Source organism: Gavialis gangeticus, unplaced genomic scaffold (genome assembly GCF_001723915.1).
Source record: "Gavialis gangeticus isolate Ggan-Ray unplaced genomic scaffold, GavGan_comp1, whole genome shotgun sequence".
Classification (NCBI taxonomy): Eukaryota; Metazoa; Chordata; order Crocodylia; family Gavialidae; genus Gavialis; species Gavialis gangeticus.
The window spans coordinates 196,948,218-196,957,789 of NW_017729032.1; positions in this window are offsets into that span (position 1 = coordinate 196,948,218).

Here is a 9,572-nt window from a genome sequence, read left to right on the forward strand (position 1 = left end):
GTAATGAAATGGGAGGTGGAAAGGAAATGAGGATGGGGGAGGGTAGTAAAATGGAGGAAGTCAGCCACTGAAGGATAAAATAAAAAGAAGTAAAAAATGTATATAAAAGGAAGTAAATTAAAGAAAGTCTCACATTTTAATAAATTGGAATTTGGGATTGGGGTGTGGGGTGGGGTAGAGGGGTTAGAACTTTTCTTTTCTCTTTAAATCTTTCTAACTTTCTTGCTATAATGATTTACTTAAAGAATGATGAAAAGGTTCGTCATCTGGAGGGTTTTTTCCTCCCAATAATTCCATTTACATATATACACACATATATTAGTAATTTTTCTGTAAAAATAATATTTAAAAAAAACCCTTACCTGTCTTCTGATTCATTAAGAATGGTTAGTTGGAGCCTAGGCAGAATCAGTAGTGCTAATTATGAGTTAGACAAGTTCTGAAAAGACACGTGCATGACAAATGATCCAAGTTCAAACAGAGTCAGCAGAAGTCCTGATGTCATGCCAAATTACAATGCAGTGAACAAATATTGCATCAGACTATTGATACCAGTCACCAAATGATAAAAAAAACAACTCTCCAATGGAGAGAAATTAACCAGTGGATAAGGGGGATGTCATATTTCTTCTGTTCTCTGAAACAAGCAGCTGAAAAAAAATAATAACCCAACCTGCTGAGTGTAAATATTCTGTAGGGATAACAAGAACTAAAGAACTTGTTCTCTAATTATGGCACTCCAGTTCCACATTAGACAAGGCAGTATGTATAGTCTGGAAGCATTTTCCTGGATTCGAATAAACATGAAGTTGAAAGAGCTGCCCCTGGCTTCTTAGAAGAGAAAGAAAACTGTAAACAAATAAATGAAAAGTAATACTAAAAAGGTAGCATTAAGAATCCTTCTCAATATCTTAGAAAGGCTGTGAAGGGTAAGGCCAGCTGTACCATCTCAGGTGCTGTTTTTATTCAAAATTCTCCTTTCAACTCCACACTATAGCAAACATGAGCTCTAATACTATAACCTGCCTGCCTTCAAAGAAATGACCACTGATATCAAGAACAATTCTGAACATTAAAGAAGAATGGAAAAAAATGACATCAAGATCCATGAGGTAGAGCTAAGAAGAAAATTTTGTACATATAGCATCTGCTGATGTGGTAGGGACAATATGTTTTCTATGGGACACTGCCATATTAAGCTAGCCCTTTTTCCTTTAGTTATCCTGTACCTGGACAATCTGAATAAAACAAAATTAATCACTCAATCTACTTATCAGATTTGAGATATCCATTGTCATTGATTAAAATTCTACTTGAGTTAACTTGTTTCTTTACTATTTCAAAATAGATATTTCTCTTTCCAAGTAGACATACTAATACATCCATGGCTAATTGTTATGGCCTTTTAAAAATATTTAGGGACTAATTCTATTTCTTAACTTTCTACATCTCAGAAATGATTTTGTCATTGTTGTATGTTAGGTCATGAAATGGGATTCAGGACTAGTGCATAAAGGACTGATACAACAACTTATTTAATGAACGACAAAGTCTTTATTTACTACAAGTATTCACTGTTAAATGAGCCTTAAGCAAGCAAAGTCCAGTATATTTAGCCATAAAAGTGATGGTTTCTCATCAATACAGGCAAGAGGTAGTCTCAATCTTGTCAGCTTCCTAAGGTGCAGATCTGCTCACCAGAAGATCAGCTGGACAAGAATGACAAGATTTCTCATTATTGAAGTGTGTGCTGTTAGCTATTTAGTTCCTGTTTTATACCATTTAGCTCAGCACCTTCAAAGCATTCTTGTAGTTGTGTAAAGCAAGAGAGAATCCCAAGCAGTAATTAACAGGAACATCCTGTTAATGTAACTGTTCATTATTGGTTATCAGGAAGTCCCAATTTTGACTGAAATACCTTCCTCAGTAACAAGAGGTTATTAGCTTCTATTAAGTTGGAACATATCAAGAAATTGATTAACAACCAGAAAAAACACAAGGCTTGTGAGGAATCATCCTTGGAAGATTAAGGGAACCACTGAGGCAAAATAAGAGTAAATCAGGAGGAGACACATAGCAAAGCCCATATGGAGAATCTCTCTTCCTACACATAAACATGAATTAATTGCAAAGACCTATTTACTCCACAAGTTAATCAAGGATAGACATTTCACACAGTTACATACCAGACACATAGAAGCCTGCTTAAAATTATCACAAATATAACAAGATAAGCTGGAAGTGATACCTCTTTTTTCCCCAGAAGGCCCAGTAGCAAACTTCCATCCTTTTGCACTATGCAAATGTCACCAATATTTTTTTATTTTAACTAGATAGAGATGAACCGATATATCCATTTTATATTGGATCTGCACTGATAAAAAGAAAATTAGCATTATTAGCTATTGGCTTTTTTTGTTCAGTGTAGCCAGTAACGTTCATTGATAAATATAATATGCCAGACACCATGTGCATGGGAGCAGGTGGGGAGAGGGATGGAGCCATGGACAGCCAATCCAAAAGGCTTGAGGAAGTAGGGATGGGAGGTAGCTACTTGCTACTGCCTGCCGTGCCTCTCCTGGGGAATGCATGCATGTACTCACCCCCAGATTTGTGCCCAGGGCAGATGCTGGCTGCTTGTTTTGGGCTCAAGGCTCTCTGTTCTGCTGCCTTTCCCTTGGGAGCCCTGTACCAGCTGCATGCCCCCTGTCCACCCACCCAGCAGCTGATATGTCTGGTTCGTAACTGTGTGAAATGTCTATCCCTGATTAGAGTAAATAGTTCTTTGCAATGAACTCATGTTTATGTGTAGCAAGGGGGTGGTGAGTTGTGCCTCCCACTGCTGGGCAGGCATGGGGCACACAGCTGGCACAGGGCACCTGCGGCAAAGGCAGCAGGGCAGAGAGCCCTGAGCCCACAGCAATCAGCTTGCATCTGCCTTCACCCCGCTCAGCTCTGCTCCGGTTAAGTGTCCCCTCCACACACTTAAAAAAATAGTAGTGGTGGTGCTTGAACTAAAGTTAATTAGACAAACTTTAGTTCAAGCATCCCTACCACCATTTTTAAGTACTGGGACACGGATCCCCTGGATGAGTCACCTGCAGCTCTGTCCCACTCCCCACCACAGCCCCAGGTCCCATTTGCCACCCTAGCTGGGCAGCATCCCTCCCTCCCTCCCTGATTTGCATTCCTGTAAATCAGTTATTGGATCACTGTCAGGCAATATGGCTGGTTAATAATTGGCTATTGGTATTGGCCAAGAAAATCTTTATCAGTGCACCCCTAATTTTAACTTTTGTGAGTAGGTCCAGCTTAGCTTGAGTTTCACAGTCATCACTGTATTACTAATCATTTGTATTCCAATAGCATCTAAATCCTCTGATAAAGAATTTCCTAGGGATTGTACAGTCCCTGCCTCAAAGATCTAATTGTATGTATTGACAAGAAAAGTAAAGGTTAAAGGCAGTTACAAAGTTACAGTGAGGTGAAATGACTTACTCAGGGTGCAAGTGCAACCAATAATAAAATCCAGGTCTTCTGGTTGCCTGACTACCCATAACATGAGTAGTTCCCAACCTTCCAGTTCCATTGGCAAGGCTGAATCTCACATGGGGTTGGAACACGGCGTCAGTTGAGAGGTATAATCCAGTACACTGGACCTGATCCCATGCACCAGGTCTGATCCCAGGTCACCAGCTCAGTCCTGCTTGTGGCCTGATCTGGCACACCCAGATTCAGCTGTGTACTTGCACAACCCTGCCTGCTCAGATCTGACCACATGCTGGCATGATTTAGCATGCAGGGCCATGTTGTGAGGGCTGCAGGGCTCCCTATATTTGTTAACATATCCAATCATTTCATCCCTCTGATTCAGTCAAGTTCAGTGAACATGAGCTAGTAAAAAAACTATTACTATGTTGTGTTGAAAAACTTCTCACAGTGATAAAGAAGGAAAGAAACATCATGAGAACAAACTCAAAGCCATAAGCTGCTTGCAAAAGGCAAGGCCAGCTGATATTGCAGACACCAGCAAAATGAAAAGTGCAGATAACAATGAGGCTATACAGAACCTAAGCAATGATTAAATAAGGCTGGATATAAAAGAAAACTGTAATTCACCATTCTATAAACAGGTACAACTTTAAAGCATAAAATATGAGAAGCTACCCTAGCACAGTTGACTTAAATACTGTGACAGTGTTCTCTAAGCACTTCTGCCCGAGTCTGGGCCTATGCGTGTCAAATCTCTTGAGATAATCTGTTTTTGCGTGATTTCTGGGCCATTTCTATAAGCTCAATTGACTTGGATGACTTGGATTGACTTCAGACAAGTATCTAAGCTTTTGGCTGTTCATTGAGAGCAAATCCAAACTATGGAATGTCAGAATTTACCCAACAGAAGTAGAAATATGCAGGCCTAATTTTGGGCTTTCATTTTTTTGGTTAATCCTGGCCACATTTAGCAGTCTTGTCAGTTTCCCCAAGAAAATCTGGTTCATGATGTCATATAGCAGCATTTAATCTAATAAAACAATATTCAATCCAGTTACACAAGACCTTGAATAAATTCTTCTGATTAGCTACAGTAATGTGAGTACTGCTTTTTGGCAGGTAAAATGGCAGGGTTATTATCATTATTATATGTGACCTACACATTTTTATTTCTTTCATAAAGGAGAATATAATTATCCTGAGATATTTTCATAGACCTCATATAAACCCAAAAAGAGCCATTGTTTTAATAGCTGCCCCATACTCTTGATATTAAAAAAAGAAATTTAACACCTGAATTATACTGCATCATAATGGCTATTTGTTTCAAACTAGCAATAAAAACGTATGTATGTACCTACTGCAATGACCGATCTATTGAGAGATTAAACATAATTTTCTCGACATAACCATTTTCCATAAACATTTTATGTGGATAAAAAAAATTCAGAAAATGGTCAAGTTCTATGAACTAAAAATGTTTACATGATCAATTTTCTGCTTTTAAGTTATTGAAGTCTATCATGTCAAAGCCAGTGACAGGCATAAGGGTAATGTTTGGTTAAACGCACCTTTATATTTGAATTACGGATCTTGCATAAAATAAATGCTCTCTCTTGCCAGACTGTTTAAACATAAATCTTTGGAGCCAAAAATCGCAGCTGCCACAGCATCATACATATCCTTTAACCATTTACAGTAAAGATCTGACTGAAGCATTGCAATCTTGAACTATTTTTGTATTATAGCAAGGACCATGACAAGTCGTTTGATATGCTACTCCAGAATATCTGTAATAATAATAGGATTATTCTGTCTGTCCAGAGTACTCTAATTGGTTGTCTTGGCAGCCAATCACAATGCTTACTGAAACAACCAGAACGCTCCAGACGGACTGAATAAATGTGTTATTATTATAGATCCTGAGGCATTTCAAACATTTATGCAGGCAAGTCAGAGGTAGAATGAAGCACAGTGCCACCACCTCCCCCGCCCCATTGGAGTGGGCAGGATCTGCCAAAGGGAAAAGAACAAGAAAAAAAAAAAGTGGCGAGGGGCCCAATCCCTTCCGCCCCACCTGAGCCTGCCTGCCTCTCCTGCAGCCGAAACGGTGGAGTGGGGGTTTAAGCTGCCAGCGATATATAATTCTATCGCATACACACACACACATACATACATACATACATGTCTACAAACACATGTATGTGTGTGTGTGTGTAATATACATATATGTGTGTAATATATATGTGTGTATCAATGATATATGTATATATCATGGAAGGTTATCAATTGAAGATTACCATATATACCAATGCAAGGTTAGGCCAACTCTCTCTATATAGATAACTATCACAGTGTGTGTGTGTGTGTATAGTAATGAATTTCCCTCATGAAAGGGGTGGGGGGCAGGCAGAAATGGAGGCGGGGGGAAAACTGCAAACCCTAACACCCCCCTCCATTCTGCCTATCAGGAGTGGGGGAAAGGGAAGTGTGCCACACCATCCCTCCGTCCCCCTCCATCAGCACCCCGTGCTACCACTGCCTCCAAGGAGGCGGCCCGGGGAGGGGTGAGACCAGTGCCACTGGCCTCAGCCCCCACTACTCCATCCCCTCCGTCCCTGCCATCATGGCAGCACTATGCCACACTGGTTGCTTCAGTAACCACAGTGCTCCAAGAGTATTATGGACAGACAAACAGACTAAACCTTTATTTTTATATATATATATGAGAGAGAGAGAGAGAGAGAGAGAGAGAGAGCGTTAGTGGGTATAACCTTCCATTGCTAGATATCTAATCTCACACTAGGAAAATACTTGTCTGGGTATATGGCAAAGGACTTAAACCTGTTCAGCCACAGATGCAGATTCAATTTTTCATTATTTTGAGCCATCCAATCCTATTGTAATTCTCTTTGCAAGAGGTAATTTTGAATGTCCATAATTAATAATGATGATATTAATAAATAAATCTCTTTGCCCCATTGAGTAAAGTAATGATTAACCTGGATAAGTTCAGGTGCCAAATCTACATGACTTGGCTTTAATATCCTAATATGCTGCAGAAGACCATAGATCATTTCAACTGCACAGGGATTTAAGAGATTAATTCATGCCAACAGCCGACGGCAGGCTTATTAGGAAAGAAATCCAATGACGTTAACTCTTCAAAAAGCTGATTAACTTCAATGAAGACTGGCGCTTTGTTGAAGACTGTCTTCTATATTTTTGGCCTTTTTACCTAAATGGTTAGCCAGTTCCCAGAGTCTTCAGAGGTTGTTTTCATTGGGAAAAGAAATTGATGATGACATCATGTCTAACTGAATTCCTATTTATTTACAAGGAATGCATATAAAATTGTGTTTCCCTGAACACTAGAAATCAAGCAGGAGGAGTATGTTTCATTAGTCAGAGTTGCAAGTCTCTTTCTAACCAGTACTTTATCCAAATTTTTCTTGTCTCAGTTTTCTCTCAAAAATCACACATCTCAGATGGTGGCTTGGCTTTTTTTCTGCCTTCTCTAGGGTTTCTGCTGTTTCTCTCTCACATACACACGGTTGCATTAAAAAAAATCTGCTCCTACATTTGTTATCCAATGCCTGGGAAATCCCTCAGACTACATGGTCTAGCCACTGACCAGATTTACATGGAGCATGAGGCAGTGTACCTTACAGAGTAAATCAGAGATGTGTACACATTTTTAAGCAGTAGATTGCTTCATCAGATACCAACAAGAAACTGCAGGAAGCACGACTAAAAAGAAAGCAGTGATTAGCATACAAAGGGCAGATCTACATGAGATGCTACCATGCAGTTATTACTGTGTATTTATTTAGTACTTGTATTACAAGTTGTATTAGCAAGTTAATACACTACTGCACAGTATTATTAGGCTACTGCACAGTAGCATCATCTAAAAACACATTCGCTGGCACTATTGCACATTTATTTAGTACTTGCTAATACAAGTCACCTGTCTTTTAGGTGACTGTGACAGGTGCACCTCTTCAGGATCCGTCTACTGGGGACCCCGCCCACCTGTTATGGGCCTATCCCCCACCTTCTCGCCTGCCATGCCTTCTTGTTAATAATTAATTGATGTTAATTAGTGGGAGGCTGCCCATTTACTGCCCCGATGCCAGCGGGCACTATCTGTGGCTCCTTTTCCTACCCTACACCACAGCCCAAGCCTCGCCGACGGTACTGACATTGTTTGGTCTGGGTCTTGCTATAATTTGGCCCCCTTGTCCTCTCTGGGCTCTCCACAGCCCAGTCTCACACTGCACCCTCACTGGCACTGAGGTCATTGTACCCCAAAATGCTGCACCCTTTCTGGCATTGGGCCCCCCATGCTGCCGTGGGTCTCCTATGAGGCCTCCTCCAACCCCTAATAGCCTCACCCAAACCGCCGGTCAAAACAGCAAACAAAACACAAGCCCCTGGGCTATCACATAAAATCCAAACCGCCCGGTTATAACATCAATCTCCCTACTGGGGGATACTCTGTGCCTCAAGAATGACAGAAGCGGTTCCTGCAGACAGACCTCTCCCCTTTGGTTGCTCTGGGAGAGCTCCTTCCCCTTTGGTGGCTGGAAGGGAACTGCCCTCCTGGCCTCAGGCCTGGGACTTATATGTGAGCTAGGCCCTTCCCCTTCCTGTCAGCTGACCTGTAACCATTGGGTGCTGCTGGCTCACTCTGCTTGCCCTGGTAACCCACAGCTGGGGCTCCCTACTCTCTGTTAGGGCTCTTTCTGTAGCAGTTCCCACTCTTATAGGAGCCGGGCATCTAAAGTGCCCTGTGACAGTGACTACTGTGAGGTAGCCTAATATTGCTCAGTAACATATTAGCACTGTCTATGACATGCTACTGTGCAGTTCTTTTCAGCTACTGTGCAGTGTACATGTGTCCAAAGAGTAGGGAAAGTGAAGGAAAACACAGGGACACTGCTGGAAGAGACAAGGTGTGTAAGAGACAGACTGAGAAAGTACTTAATCCACTGAGGGACACAGTTTATAAAAACTAATCCAGGTAATGGGATACATGTCTGTCATCTAGATTTAGACCATACTTAACACAATCCAGTCTCTGGATAATTGTTGTTCCTCAATTTCCTGTTTAAGTTGGTTTTAAAAAAAGGAAAAACAGGGATTACTAAAAGAGGCTGAATGCTTTCAAGTCAGCAGGGCCACATGGGATGCATGCTAGGGGACCGAGGGAATTGACTGAAGTAATTTCAAAGTGATTGGATATCTTCTTTGAGATCTTGTGGAGGTTGGACATCCCAGAGGATTGGTAAAGGACAAATACAGTGCCCATCTTTAAAAAAAGGTAAAAAGCAGAATCCAGGGAATTACAAACTGGTCAGCCTGACTTCAATACCTGGAAAGACCATGAAGCAGGTCTTCAAGGTATCTAATTTGAAGGACCCAGAGGAGAACAAAGTGATAAGGAACTGTCTCCATGGACTCACAATGAGAAACAAGCCTAACAAGCCCGATTTCCTTCTATGATAAGGTAACAGGCACTGTGGAAGAAGCTAAAGCAATAGATGTGATATAACTTGACTTTAAAATAAGGCTTTTGGACACAGGTCTCCCACAAACATCTCATTAATAAGATAGGGAAATATAGACTAAATGAAACTACTGTAAAGTATATAATGATTGAATCAGCTTGCTCAACAAGTAGTTATCAATAGCTCAATATCTAATTGGAAGAAGGTATCAAGTCAGGTTCCCCAGGGATCTGTCCTTGGCTTGGTATGTTTAAAGTCTTGATTAATGATTTGGATAACGGGATTGAGTTCAGGCTTAGCAAATCTGTGGATGACACCAATTTAGGTGAAGTTGCAAATACTCTAGAGGGTAAGACTAGTATCCTGATGACCTGGATAGAATGGAGATAAGGTACACAATCAACCAGAATAAATTTAGCAGGGATGAGTACAAAGTTCTGCACTTGGGTCACAATAATTTTATATACAAATACAGACTGTGGAATGACTGGCTAGGCTGCAGTTCTCCATAGAAGGACCTGGGAGTTAGAGTAGACCATAAACTGAATATGAGCCAGCAGTCTATTC